Source organism: Manis javanica, chromosome 2 (assembly GCF_040802235.1).
Source record: "Manis javanica isolate MJ-LG chromosome 2, MJ_LKY, whole genome shotgun sequence".
Lineage (NCBI taxonomy): Eukaryota > Metazoa > Chordata > Mammalia > Pholidota > Manidae > Manis > Manis javanica.
In genome coordinates, this window is record NC_133157.1 from 26,748,116 (window position 1) to 26,763,732 (window position 15,617).

Genomic DNA, 15,617 nt, shown 5'->3' on the forward strand with positions numbered 1-15,617 from the left:
CCTGCCTGACAGCGAGTCCAGCCTGGAGAGCAAAGCCCCGCAGGGGACTGAGCACGCTGGCAGTGCAGGGGAGCCCCCCGCCCGGGAAGAGGGCTCCAGGGCCGAGACACCTGAGGGGCTAGTGGGCCTGGACAGCGGCTTCAGCTCCCAGGTTGTCCATCCTGTCTCTTCTTCTCTGAAAAGGAAGAATGACGAAGAAGAGGACGAGGTGGAAGTCTTGGAGCCCGCCTCAAAGAAGAGCAGACTAGAAGAATTTGCTCTGCCTGAAGGGGCCCCAAAAACATCCAGCCCCTTGTGTGCACAGGAACGCCTGCCTGACAGCGAGTCCAGCCTGGAGAGCAAAGCCCCGCAGGGGAAGGGGCAGGCTGGCAGTGTCGGGGAGCCCACCACCCGGGAAGAGGCGGATGTGGAGGAGGAGGAAGAGGAGGCAGATGTGGAGGTGGAGGTGGATGTGGAGGAGGAGGAGGATGTGCAGGAGGAGGAGGAAGATGTGCAGGTGGAGGCAGATGTGGAGGAAAATGAGGCAGATGTGGAGGAGGAAGAGCAAGAGGAGGAAGAGGAGCAAGAGGAGGAGGAGGAGGAGGATCTGGGGGAGGAGGTGATGTGGAGGTGGAGCTGGAGCTGGAGGTGGATCCAGAGACTATTTAGACGCTAGACCAAAAAACACTGGCAGGAAGACATCCTCCTGCCAGTACGCAGACTTGCTCAGGCCCTAGAAAAGTGGAAGTGGAGGAGATTAAAGATGGCGGCGTGAGAGGTGAGACAGAGGCTTCCTCCAAAAACCGCATAAAATACGAAAATATCATTGATACAACTAATCCTGAGAGAGCAACAGGAAAGAGGACGGTGCCAGACTGCATACACCTGGAGAAAAGAGCAGACCTCACTGACCCAGGTAACGTACCGCAGGACCCCAGCCCCTCCCCCACCCCAGCTCACCAGCGGGAGGAAGAGAAATGGAGCAGGGAGGGAGTGGAAGGCCTGGGACTGCTGAATACCTAGCTCCGGAGATCTGCTCTGGGAGCACAAACCTACATTTCATGGTGCTTTCATGATACTCTCGTGATTAGGGGACTGGAAAGCTAAGACAGGCAGAATTCCTGGAGAGACTGAGATTCTAGCCGCTTGTGGAAAGCAGGGATCCATATCTGGCTGCTCTGGGACAAAGGAAAGGCGGGCAGTCTGGGAGACTTCTTAACAAAGAAGCTCTTAGCAAGAGGGCTGCTAAAGGGGCAAGGATTGCACAGAGCTTACTGCTCAGGAGAAAGGACAGGTAGACAAAATTGTCTGGGTGCACTCTGCCCAGCAGGTTGGGAGCTTTCACGATCTTCAGGGGCTCCATCTCCCTGGCTGCCTACACAGCTCCAAGGACCCCCTCTGTGATATGCAGCCTACTGCGCCTTTCTCCTGGCCAGACCCACCTGGCTCGCAAACTCGCAAACCCTACCCTGATGTTAGGCCAGCCAGAGGGAAGATCTGTCTACAGCAACTACAAACGCAAAGCATAGAGGCTTAAACCTGTGTGCCCGGCCCACTAGTTCAGGCAGTGGAGACAGGCATAGTGGCCGGGAGGCAGGAAACAGCTCTTTCCTCCCCCCAGGCACCAATACCACTCCCCTGTGACCCCTGACATGGCTTCAGATCTGAGCAGCTCCAGAGAGTAGAGCTTCTGGACACTAGAGGACGCCATATACAAATATGAAATGCCAAAGGAACCTGGTCCAGAGCTAAATTATGAATACAACTCCTGAGAAAGACTTAAAAGACACTGATCTTATGAATCTTCCTGAAAGGGAGTTCAAAATAAAAATCACTAACATGCTCATGGAGGTAATGAAAGATATTCAGGAACTCAGGAATGAATTCCGGTCAGAGATCCAATCGTTGAAGAGCACAATGGAGGTTATAAAAGCAGATTAGATATGGTCGAGGAGATGATAAATGGAATAGAAATTAGAGAAGAGGAATACAAAGAAGCTGAGGCACAGAGAGAAAAAAGGATCTCTAAGAATGATAAAATATTGAGAGAACTCTGTGACCAATTCAAATGGACCAATATCCCTGATGAACACAGATGCAAAAATACTCAACAAAATATTAGCAAACCAAATTCAAAAAAATATCAAAAAGATCATCCATCATGATCAAGTAGAATTTATTCCAGGGATGCAAGGATGGTACAACATTTGAAAATCCATCATTATCATCCAGCACATCAACAAAAAGAAGGACAAAAACCACATGAACATTTCCATAGATACTGAAAAAGCATTCGACAAAATTCAGCATCCATTCATGATAAAAACTCTCAACAAAATGGGTATAGAGGGCAAGTACCTCAACATAATAAAGGCCATATATCACAAACCCACAGCCAACATCACACTTAACAACAAGTAGCTGAAAGCTTTTCCTCTAAGACCAGGAAGAAGAGAGGAATGCCCCCTCTCCCCACTGTTATTCAACATAGTACTGGAGGTCCTAGCCATGGCAATCAGACAACACAAAGAAATAAAAGACATCCAGATTGGAAAGGAAGAAGTTAAACTGTCCCTGTTTGCAGATGACATGATATTGTACATTTAAAAAAACCCCAAAGAATCCACTCCAAAACTACTAGATCCAATACCTGAATTCAGCAAAGTTGCAGGATACAAAATTAATATGCAGAAATCTGCGGCATTCCTATACACTAACAATGAACTAGTAGAGAGAGAAATCGGGAAAACAATTTCATTCACAGTTGCATCAAAAAAGAATAAAATACCTAGGAATAAACCTAACCAAGGAAGTGAAAGACCTATACTCTGAAAACTACAAGACACTCATGAGAGAAATTAAAGAAGATACCAATAAATGGAAACACATCCCATGCTCATGGATAGGAAGAATTAATATTGTCAAAATGACCATCCTACCTAAAGCAATCTACAGATTCAGTGCAATTCCTATCAAAATACCAACAGCATTTTTCAACGAACTAGAGAAAATTGTTCTAAAATTCATATGGAACCACAAAAGACCCCGAATAACCAAAGCAATCTGGAGAAGGAAGAATAAAACTGGAGGGATTATGATCCCCAACTTGAAGCTCTACTACAAAGCCACAGTAATCAAGACAATTTGGTACTGGCACAAGAACAGACCCATAGACCAATAGAGAAGGCAAATAGTGAATCTGTGGCATCTTACTACACTGATGGACAGTGACTGCATTGGGGTATGGGTGGGGACTTGATAATATGGGTAAAGTAGTAACCACATTGTTTTTACCTTAATAAAAAAAAACAAAAAAAACAAAAACACAGTGGTATATGAGCCAAAAAAAAAAATCTATCTGGAAAAAACTAGTAAGTAAAGGTTTTTCTCCAAATTTCATTGAAATTGTGAGTTTTCTGTCTTGTGACCATTTCTTTGATATTCCCATGGACATGATAAACACTTCCTTAAGAAATTACAAATGAACTTTCAATTTTTAAAAATGTTCTATTTGCCTCTCTTAGAAAGGAAGGCCAACTCTGTAAAAGAACCATGAATGAGAAATGAAATCTGACATGTAATGAGAGCAAACACAGTCTTCCTTGTATTCTTTTTATTCTGGTTTCTACATTTAAACTTAATGCAATTTTCAAATAATATTACAAAAAGTGTTGAGGTCACAGCAACCCATCTAGACTACCCTAACCTCTACCACAAATTCAAGGAATATATATACACTACTAATGTTATGAATTCAAGGAACATACAGGCTATGAATTTTAGCTTTCTATGAGGCAACAAAACAAAAACCTTTCCATAAAGGTCTTATAAACCTATGAACTCTATGACTGAGCCTGATTTCTTACTGCTGATGAAATTTAAGGATAAGAAAAAACAACTTCCACATATAGATCAAATAGGATTTTCTTTTTACTTAATTAAATTAGAGCAACTACTGAGAGTTACAGAAGGAAAGTATTCTAAAGAGTAATGAACCTTTTGTTCTCAAACTCTTCACACACTGCACACAGCCTTATTATATATAATGCATCCTTCCATGATAAAATAAAATCAGCAACTGTAGAGTAGTTCAAAGCCTCTGGATAATTTAGGACTATGATTATAAACTATCCAGAAGAAATTATATGGAAAAATCTAGGAAAAGGAATGTAATTTAGTGAGGGCAGGCCTCAGCTCAGAGAAAGTGTAAGAGGCAAAAGGATGAATCGTGATTCCCGTCTCAGTGTCGTCCTCAGAACAAAGAAAGGTCTCTGAAGACTTTATTTCTACAGGCATTTCATAGGGAAAAAGACAGTATACGAAAAAGCCTAAATAATGTGTAACCCAAATTGACACAAATGATAATCAGAAATCAAATATAGGGTATTGTTACTGAATGACTGGATCAGAAGGGGGTTGGAGCTTTGAGAATGATGCATCAAATGGATTCCATGAATTCGGCAGTATTGTGAAAATAAAACAAATGAAAATACCTCACAAAAAACATACATACCTCATGCCAAAGAAAAACCATGTCCTACAACTTCCACTCAGACTAACTGTGGTAATTTTGTCCTATAAAACACTTAATCATCTCTTCAAAAGGAAAACATGGTGAGAAGTTTGATAATCTAACTCAAAATATTATTGGAGAATTATCTTGCTTTCTTATCTATCTCAAAACTTAGAATACCAAAACGTAATAGTCAAATACACATGCAAAATGACCCTACAATTAAGATAATTGTTGGTACCAAATGTTGTGTTTAAGTTCTGCAATAAACAGTCTCCCAGACATTTAATAGTATGTCACTTGGTAAATCAAAGTTTCCACAAAGTAACAGCAGTGAGAAGACCTAAAAACTATGCTAGTGAAGAGTCTGGCTGAAAGAAACAAAAATATGGATCATTTTGATCCAACACTAATTTTATTGCAAGTTCCTACAGAGCTGAATAAAATGCTGACACCACCACACAAAAATATATTGAGTCAGCAATAGGCAAAGCATGATGTAAGCCTCCAATATCACATTACCAAACAGCATAAATGTTCAGTGCTTGAACTTCTTAGACTTTATGGCTAACATTACAGTAAAAACAAAAACCTTAGGCATGAGGCATCATTAAACATAGATGAGTTTAGTTTGGCATGGTTTGGCTCAAATTAGTCTAGTACTTTAACGAATTCCAGAAAAAAACATGAAAAAATGGAAGCTTAAACACTACAATTTTCTAAATGTGCTACATTATGCACCAAACAGACCCGTATAAATAAGTCTTAGTCAACTCCAACTAATATTCAAGTAAATAACACCACTTACCCCTACCCCCTGCACACCCACAAGGTGCAGGCTGACAGGAGACATGGACACACACAGATGCACACATCCATGTAATAAGTCCTTACCTTCAAGGCATGGATTTCTTCAAGCATTCGTTGCGCTCGTCTCTGGTTTTTTAACAGTGCATCTTCAGTACCCCTGCAGATAGTACAATATGTAGCCAAGAAAAGCATTTCTCTTAAATGCGTATCAAATGAAAAATTTCTTCATTTCTTTTAAAAAAGCATAATAAATCTCTAAATAACACTCTGTCATCCTATACTGTCCTCAACAAACTCAATTCCATCAACAAACTCAAGTTTTTGGCAAAAAGAAGAAGTGTCCCAGCATTATATTAATGACTATTAACATTAACAGTTTGCCTTCTATTCCTTAATAGGATGGCCAAATAATAATTTTTAATTAACAGATAAATAATACTTTGTCTTAACATAAAAAAAATTCCATAAGCTATAATTAAAGGTTGAATTAAATTTTATTAAATGAAAACTTGTTCTCTGGAGTTAATGGAATATCTAAGTTAAAAATCTGACTATACTGGAGAGGAAGGCTATCTTCTGAAATATTAAGAAGGAACAAGAAGTTCATCAGGAATAAAACACATCTTAAAGCATAAAAACTATAAATAGCATATTTTCCCTCTAATACTACTGAAACTAAAATTACAAAGTACATTTTCAAAAAAATTAGGTTGAACACATTGTTTTCATAAGCATTTCCACAAGGCACTGAGAATTTCAAATTAATCACCAATTCAGGAGTAAAGTGATATAAAATCTTTGTAACAGATCCAAAGCATTAGTACATTTGTTAAACTATAGCAACATCTTAAAGTAACATCCAGTAACATAAAAAACATAAAGAACCCCAAAGGGCTTTCAGTCCAAATGGCGGAAAGTAGAGTTTGGGAAAAAATCAGAATTCATTATTTTAAAGTAAATAAGGTCCAAACCATATGATGACATGCTGACACAGCACATTTTATCTCACATCCTTTCCACATATAAAACAAAGTGCTGCATGAGTAAGATATTTAATTATTCCTCTAGGTCCCACCCTTCACTTTTGTAAATACTGAATAAAAACAACTTTTGACATTTTATTAGTCCCAGGACCATGAGTTTAAGTGACTAACCTTTTTGACTCCAGTCTGCTCACACTCCTGACAAGTTTTCAGATAAAACCTCGGATTCTCTTCACTTTTTTTCTCATCTTCATAACCTGTGAGGAATAAAGCCAAAATTAGGAAAGCTCTTAATTCAAGAAGAAACATACTTTGTTTTGAGTCTTATCACAGATTATCAATTGAATCAAATTTGTGTTTCACTATATTCAGTTTGATGAAATCAAACCTCTTCCATAAACAGCAAAGGAATAAATCAACATTCTAAAACCATGTCCAAGGATTTAAGAGACACAGTTGTGATTTTTAAAAAGGTCATAGCATTCCCTGTGGTTAGTATATTGATATCACCCGTACATCCTGTTCCTGGGACATAATAAACGATGAGTTCCCTGAGGTCAGAGACCATCATGTTCATCTTTGTGTCCTTGTGGTTTAAAACAGAACTTCACCCATAATGGGAGACATTTGTGGCTACTTCTTCTATAGTGTGAGCCATCATGTGGCTGCCTTCTTCTATAGTCTGACCTCCTCTCAGAGGACAGGGCCTTGCAATATTTACACAGTGTTTTCCGTGCCTTGCAAGACTGCCTGGCACACACAAGCCCTCAAATTCTTCTCACCAAAATAGTATTATCGACCCCATCCAGTTTCTCAAGGCTCTTGGATTTAGCCTTAACAGCTTCTCTTATCTCCTACTAGTATCATTCATCCCTTATCCAGAAAATTGGAGACAATTTCTCTCCATCCTAAATTTTGCCATCATTCTGGGTGAGGTAGATGTCCACTAGAATAACCCATCTGATATTACATCCTCACTTCTTGACTTCCTCTTTTCTAATGACCTCATCTTTCCCATCTCAGCCACCCACAATTCCATGGTCACACTGCAGCCCTTGTCATCACTAATAACTACTCCATTTCTAAAATCATGAATTCAAATACTCAACAATGAGATCACAACTTCCATCAGCTTGCTTCTCCAACTTCATCCACCACAACGGTCTGTGACTTCACTGAAACCACCAGTTCACTGACCCCTCTCACCTTTTCTCAAATGGTTAGGGCTTTTAATTTTCCTTTTATCCAGTTTGGGTACATGATCAACACTTGCCAATACCTTAAACTCCCTCTAGTTAATCCTGGATGAAAGCAACATTCTAGTTCCTTTTTCACAGCACTCCAGTAGGCAGGAAATACTTGAGATTCTACACTAAATCCCCCAGGGCTAACCTTGACTGGCCTCTACACTTCCTAGCAACTCTACTGTACTTTCTTGGTCAATACACTCTACAACCACTATTTTAAACCTTCACATGCTTTCCTAAAACATCTGACCTTCTTCCTCTTTTTTTCAATTTCATGGAGAAAATAAATATCAGATGGGAACCATCATTTTTTTTTCTTGGTATCATTAATCTACAATTACATGAGGAACATTACATTTAATAGACTCCCCCCTTCACCAAGTCCCCCCCAAATACCCCATTAGTCAGTGTCCATCAGCATAGTAAGATGCTGTACAATCACTACTTGTCTTCTCTGTGTTGCACAGCCCTCCTCATGCCACCCCCCCCATTATACATGCTAATCGTAAGGTCCCCTTTATTCTTTCCCCCCACCCCTCTCCCTCCCTTCCCACCCATCCTCCCCACTCCCTTTCCCTTTGGTAACTGTTAGTCCTTTCTTGGGTTCTGTGATTCTGCTGCTGTTTTGTTCCTTCAGTTTTTCCTTTGTTCTTATATTCCACATATGAGTGAAATCATTTGGTACTTGTCTTTCTCTGCCTGGCTCATTTCACTGAGCATAATACCCTCCAGCTCCATCCATGTTGTTGCAAATGGTAGGATTTGTTTTCTTCTTATGGCTGAATAATATTCCATTGTGTATATGTACTACATTTTCTTTATCCATTCATCTACTGATGGACACTTAGGTTGCTTCCATTTCTTGGCTATTGTAAATAGTGCTGTGAGAAACACAGCGGAGCATCTGTCTTTTTCAAACTGGGCTGCTGCATTCTTAGGGTAAATTGCTAGAAGTGAGATTCCAGGGTCAAGTGGTATTTCTATTTTGAGCTTTTTGAGAAACCTCCATACTGCTATCCACAATGGTTAATTTACATTCCCACCAGCAGTGTAGGAGGGTTCCCCTTTCTCCACAACCTCACCAACATTTGTTGTTGTTTGTCTTTTGGATGGTGACGATCCTTACTGGTGTGAGGTGATATTTCATTGTGGGAACCATCATTTTTTATTACCACAAATACAAATTTACTTGCATCTTCATCCTCTATTAATAAAGTTATAAGAAATACCCCTACACATATGTCGGGTTAGTCTCCTAATTGTGTTTTGGGAGCCCATCCTTTCCTGCCTTCCTAGAACCCTATCTATAGACTATTCCTTTCCTCTAGTATAGTCAATCTCTTTAAATGGATGTTTCCCAGTGATTTTTAATCATGCCAGGATCATTTTCACTAAAGACATAACAAAATATCCACACTACAAAGTTTACTGGGAGCACCCCCTCTCTTCAACTGCCTCAGAGCTAAGCTTTTAAAGAGTTCAAACTATTTCATGCATTCCACATAATTCCAGTTTCCCTTCCCAATGGTCCACTTAAAGCTATGACAAAATTCAACAGGAATTTTTCAGACGTCATTTACTTGACATCGCAGCAGCATTTGACGCTGCTGACTGCCTCCTCCTCCTTGAAACACTCGGTCCTTGTTTCCAGGACAGATCACTCCCCTGGTTTTCCTCCTTCCTCTCTACACACTCTATCTTGGTTTTCTAAGGCTCACAGACCTCTAATCAGTCATGAGTTCAAGGCCAACTCTTCTTTTCACAATATACTTTTGAACCCTAAAGATGTACATGTATATATTGTTTTAATTTGCCACCTAACCAAAGATGACTCAAAAATTTCTACCTTTGTCTGAGATCTCTCTTAGTCCAGATCTAAATATACAACTGTAACTGCCTACCTGGTATTTCCTCTTGAGTGTGTTGAAAATTATTTCCAACTCACACTTGTCCCTCCCCAGTTATCCACAATTCAGTCATAATACATTATTTAACATGCAGATCCGATGTCACGCTTTTACTTAACTCTCCCCAGTGGTTTCCAATTGTTCTTAGGATGGTCACATGGGCCTTTTTTATTCCTTCATACTCGCCATGATCACATTTACCTCCAAGTCTTTACACTTGCAATATTCTCTGGTATGAATGCTCTTTCTCCCCAAGTTAGCTTGTAAACATCTTATCCCTCTGATGTTGGCTCAACTGTCATTTCTCAGGGAAATATTTTCTGGCGTCCTGGAGAAGGTAAAACATTCCATTTATCAACACTTAGAGTGCTACTAGAACTTATCATGACTGTTAGTTTTAGTTTAATTTAGTTTAATTTTACTTTTAATCTAATTATGTTTAATGTGTCTTCCTTACAGTAGGTTATAAATTCCATGAAGGTCAAGTATCTGGTTTTACTCAACACTGAAGCTTACCACCTAACACAGTGGATGACATAGCAATTGTTCAATAAATGTTTGTTAAATCAACAACGAGAAAGTTTGCAATACTCACTTGTTCATTCACTATTTCAAGTGCAGAGTATATACTAACAGAATGCAGAGTAATCAGGTTTCTTCCCCCTAGATATGTTAACCTCTTTAGAATTTGTTTCAAAGTTGGATCCATTTAGAAATAAATCACACTGTAAAGAGTCTCTTCAGTAAATGTTGGGAAAATTGGATAGCTACATGGACAAGAATGAAACGGGACCACTGTCTTACACCACATCCAAAAACAATCTCAAAATGGATTAAACACCTAAATATGAAACCTGAAACTATAAGACATAGCTTTTATAGAACTAGAAGAAAACATAGGCAGAAAGCTCTTGAAATTGGTAATTTTGGGGGGGATGTGTCTCCCCAGGCAAGGGAACCAAAAGCAAAAATAAACAAGTGGGACTACTTCAAACTACAAAGCTTCTGCACAGCAAAGGAAACCACCAACAAAATGCAAAGGTAGCCTACTGTATGGGAGAATATATCTGCAAATTATATATCCAATACGGGGCTAATAAACAAAATATATAAGAAAACTCACACAACTCAACTCCAGAAAAATAACAAGTAATTCAATTAAAAAGTGTGCACCGTACCCAAATAGACATGTTTCCTAAGAAGGCATATAGATGGCCAACAGACATGAAAAAATATTCAACATCACTAGTCATCAAGAAAATGCATATCAAAATCACAATGAGATACTTCACACCAGTCAGACTGGCCACTAATATCAAGAACACAAGAAATAACAAGAATTGGAGAGGATGTGGAGAAAGGGAGCTCTCCTAGATTGTTGATGAGAATGTAAGTTAGTGCAGCCACTATGGAAAGCAGTATGGAGGTTTCTCAAAAAATGAAAAATACCATACAATCTAGTAATTCCACTTCTGGGAATTTAACCTGAAGAAAACAGAATCACTAATTCAAAAAGATATATGTACCCCTATGTTTCACTGCAGTATCATGTACAATAGCCAAAATATGAAAGCAATGTAAGTGTCCATCACCAGACAAATGGATAAGGAATATGAGGTACATATGTACATAATGGAGTATTACTCAGCCATAAAAATGAAATCTCACCATTTGCAACATAGATGGACCTAGAGGATATTAAGCTAAGTGAAAAAAGACAAAGACAAATACTGTATGTGGAACCTAAAAACAAAACAAATGAACAAACAAAACAGAAACAGACCCATAAACACAGAGAAGAGACTGATGGTTGCCATTGGGAAGGAGATAGAGGGATGGGTGAAATAGACCAAAGGGGAAAAAATTAGTTAGAATGTCTGATATCTTGGTCTCAGTGACAGTGACATGAATATGTACACATCAAAATTCCTCGAGCTGTACACTAAGATTTGTGCATTTTATTGTAGGTATCTCAATTAATAAAATATGTGTATCAATGAAGAGTCATTTAGACTAGGTTTAAGTAAAAAAGAATTGCTACATTTTATATGCAACATAATAGGGATTTATGACACTTTTTTTGAAAATTACATCATTCATATAATAATTAATAAGAAGTAATAAAGTATCCATTAAAATTTTTTAGCAAATGTTTCTAAGTGCTATACCCTACTGGTGCATGATGTAACTATACAGCATTTGCTAACCACTATAAAACAAACTTAACTAATAAATCGCAGAGTTGGTCCTCAGTTGCACTGTATTCCAACCACGGGAGAACTAGACTCCAATTTTAAAATTCCAGTGTAAGAAGTTCTATGGTTGCCAGTACTGCAAAAGGGAATTCTTAAAAGCAAAGGGAATGTTTCATGCACTTAGTTTGATGCTGATGCCAAAAAATGCTTGACTTTACTGCTTTTCCTTCAGTATACTGACTTTTACAGTACCAGTGTGTAGGCAGTAAGAAATTTGAAAAGGTCAGTATATTAAAAAACATAAGTATATTCATTTTACGTAAAAATGTAGTTATATTTTTCTCCCACCTACTTACCTCAAGCACTTAGTTTCTTCCGAGCATTTACATTTTTGTTCCACTGACACCTAGCTAGCTACCAATAGCCTTTCAGTTAGGATTTAAAAGGTTGACAATGAATTTGCACCTACTATGAAGCTGGTTGACAGATAACCCAAAAGTCAACAAACAGGTCTAAAACACCCAGTATCATCAGAAGGCCATGCACTGTCTGAAGACCAATGTTTTTTTTTTTTTCTTGATTCTTCAACCAAAAGCACACAGAACTATCACTGTTACAAATGTGAAAAAGTATGATTTTGATGGGGGGGGCGGGGGGAGGAAGGAAAAAGAAAGTGAGCGGGAGAAAACAGTGGCATAATAATGAAAATCCTATGTGCTGACAGAGAAGAAATAAAATTAAAGAGAAACGACAGGAAAAAACATGAAGACAGAAACTGAAGGACAAATTTGTAGGTCATCACTAAGACTGACACGCCCAAGCTAAGAGCCTACAAAAAGCAAAAGAACACATTTAATATAATCTATGATAGCAGGAGGAGGAGGAGGAGTGAGGACTTGCACACAGGAGCACACAGCACAGCTGCCGGAAGGGAGGCGTCACGGAGAACCCAGCCGTGCGGATGCCCTCAGTTAGCCTGGTAATGTAACCTGCATCACCTCTTCGGTAGGCAATGACACAAAAAGGGAACCACAAAGAGCAAAAGCTGGCAGTGTCCAACTCAAGGAGATTCCAAGAAGAGATCCCCTGCTCAGACTTAAGAAAACCAATTTGTACTGGAATAACTCAATAATGGGGAAAGATGTGTCATAACGAAACACTGAAAAAATGCAACTAAAACAAAACCCTTTCTGTGGTCTACATGCCAAGCAGCTAATGTAGGTCAAAGGAAAGGGAAATAATGTGTTTTACAAGGTGAATGCTCCTATGTACATCACATATATTTCTTAATAAACCAGCTTTCTCATGTACGTAGACTTCTATAAGCTTATGGTCAATGTGAACTTGCTTTTGAGAGAATGACCTATACTTGTGGGGTGACACTGATAACACGTGTCCTATCTACAAAGCTGAGAATAAATGTAAAGGTAAACTGCTGTGAACCGACCCTCAGTCGGCTGTCTGCCAGCCAGCCAACTAGCCGGCCTCCTCTGGTGATGCACTGACTCTTGCCATGCATTTTAATTAGCCTGCAACAAAGCCCCAGTGTTCTTAGGAAACAATGATTCCAAGAGCTAGTACTCTCCTAGGGAAGCTTGCAGTATGAAGAAAACTGAGTTATTAAGGATCATAAAAATAATGCCTCAAGTTTTCATTTAACAGACAAGCACTGAGGATATGATCAGTAAGCAAAAATTTACTGACAGGTGGAGGGCATAAGAAATCTCTCTCACGCGCATACACACAGAGCAATGACCAGAAGTGCTAAATAAATGGTGCAACAAGAGCTTATAAAAAGGGTAAATGAAAGTCAAGAAAGGTTTCCCTGAAAAAGTGAAAAGTAAAGTGGAAGTATGAAATGTAATAATGAGAGGAAAAAGAGCTTCAGGTAAAAGGAACACCATGTGTAAAGGATCTGCAGGGTGCTGTGCTAGACAGTGGAGGAAAGCCAGCACAGCTGAAGCAGCTTTCGAGAAAGGGGTGGGGAGGTCACATGATCAGATTTATGTTTTGAAGACAGCACTCCAGCTGCACTAGAGACATCAGATTAGAGGTAGCGAAGAGTCAAGGAAAATAGGTGGGAGTTGGTGGGAGATACAACCTAGACTAGGATGAGGGTGCTGCGTAAACAGTAATGCAGAGATCTGAAAGATAATAGTGAATTTGAACTCTTTTTCAGATACATTTTTTTCCCTTGAAGTTAATTCTTTTGCCAATTTTCTATGACACATTCTCTTTCATTTTCATGAGCTATTTTATAGTAATGTCATTAGCTGTTCATGTCATATTTGCTGTATTTCTTTTTTCTAATTGGTTGTCCTATTTTTTTCCTTGGCACATTCTTCAGTTTTTCTGTAGATGTATCCATATTTTTTCCCTTTGTAGTTTTTCTTTCATTTATTTTCAATTTCAACACCTTCCCTCCTCTCCACTTTTTTCTGTATTTTTTCCCCCCACCTTCATACTAGAACATAAAAAATTTGCTTCAGTGTAGGATGTGTATAGTTCATTCAGACATCCAGCACACATTTACAGAGCATCTGTGTTGTAGGGGAGAGACATATACACAAAACAGAGAAACAGGTACAAGTGTTTCCAAAGTAGAAAGCACTCTGGTTGCACACAGAAAGAACAGACACCTCGCCCAGACTGAGCAGAATTAGTCAAGACTCCCTGAAGGTCAAATTTTAACTGTTCTGAAGGGGCCTAGAAACTAAGTGCAAGAAGAAAGAGCCTTCAATGAAGAGTGGTAAATAACTATCACTCCTACTCTCAGAGTAATTTCAGAATTGAACGGGAAGCTCAGTAGCATTTTCCATGAATTCCCAGGGTATCATTCCAGGTAAGGTCTCAGACGACCTCAGAGGTAATCTAATGGTAAAAGCCCCACAAATGTTTTCTGGAATTAACACAAGCTTAATGTATGCTTATGAATATATACTAAATGCCCTCACAGGTTCCCTTTTCAATATATTTAAAATGAAATCTAGGCTTAAAACCTAGCAGCAAAGCAATAACATATTTCAGTTTTATTTCCTACTTCACCCCACAAGTTCCCATCAATGGAGAGTTATCTATCCCTATACCTTCCTTCCAAGATGCTTCCTACTGCCACCTCTTCCCTGCTTATTCCAGTCCCTCTGCCTGGAATGCCCTCTTCCCCTTCCCTAATCACCAACTGCGATTCCCGTGTAAGATCCTTAAAAAACAAGAGCAAATATCACTCCCCTCATTTTGCTCTGGGCATAATTCTGTATCATAGGTGGGTGTTTCTTACCCTTTCCTATCTGACTGTCGCTTGCCTGACTACTGAAAGTGTGTCATACACAACTAAACAGTGACTTACTCACAGGCAGACACCTTCATCCCACTGAATAAAGATAACAAAAAACTTCCTTTGCTGTAGCTGTGAGACCCTCATTTGACCCTTGCTTTCCCAGATTACTTTAGGTCTTCAGATGACTTATGACTCCCTTGAAGAGAAGCAGAAACTGGAAAGACGATAGGCACCGAAAGGGTAGCCTACTGATAATGACACGTTATGGTGGAAGTGATGAGAGCAATTGCCTGATTTAGGGCTGGATGTACTAAAGAGAAAGAGAACTGGATACAGCACGCATGAACAGCTTTCTCTTAAAATTTTGGTGTGAATGGAGAGAAGACATGCGGCAACGAACACACACAGTTAAAAACGATACGGTCTCATGCAAGAGCAGCCGTGTCAGAAATACCGAACGGGTCTCAATCCCGCCCTCCCCTTCCGGCGGCCAGGAAAGGCAGGTAACGCGGAATGGCAGTTTATTAACTGTTGGCACCGCGCGCCTCACGGACTCCGGTCAACACAGCTCTCATGATCTTGGGAGGAAAGCACCTGGAGCTTCACGTACAGACAAGGGCACCGAATGCAGAGACTGAATCATCTCCCCAAAGCCCACACACAGAAACCCACGGGGCCGCGGGGCCAGACACACGCCCCTCGCTGC

At 39.6% G+C, this 15,617-nt stretch overlaps 1 protein-coding gene across 5 annotated transcripts in view; it reads right to left on the bottom strand.

Annotated features, from left to right (window-relative positions):
* The window catches only part of LOC118966929 (SH3 domain and tetratricopeptide repeat-containing protein 2-like), a 44,792-nt gene that overhangs the window by 28,893 nt on the left and 282 nt on the right, over positions 1-15,617 (bottom strand). For 3 of the 5 annotated variants that reach the window (XM_073226864.1, XM_073226867.1, XM_073226884.1), the window contains exons 2-4: positions 9,641-9,767; positions 6,457-6,542; positions 5,387-5,459 (exon numbers count right to left, since the gene is read on the bottom strand). The gene's annotated coding sequence lies outside the window, so the exon portion shown is untranslated. The remainder of the gene's footprint in view (positions 1-5,386; positions 5,460-6,456; positions 6,543-9,640; positions 9,768-15,617) is intronic. The other 2 variants (XM_073226876.1, XM_073226879.1) reach the window with 1 other exon arrangement.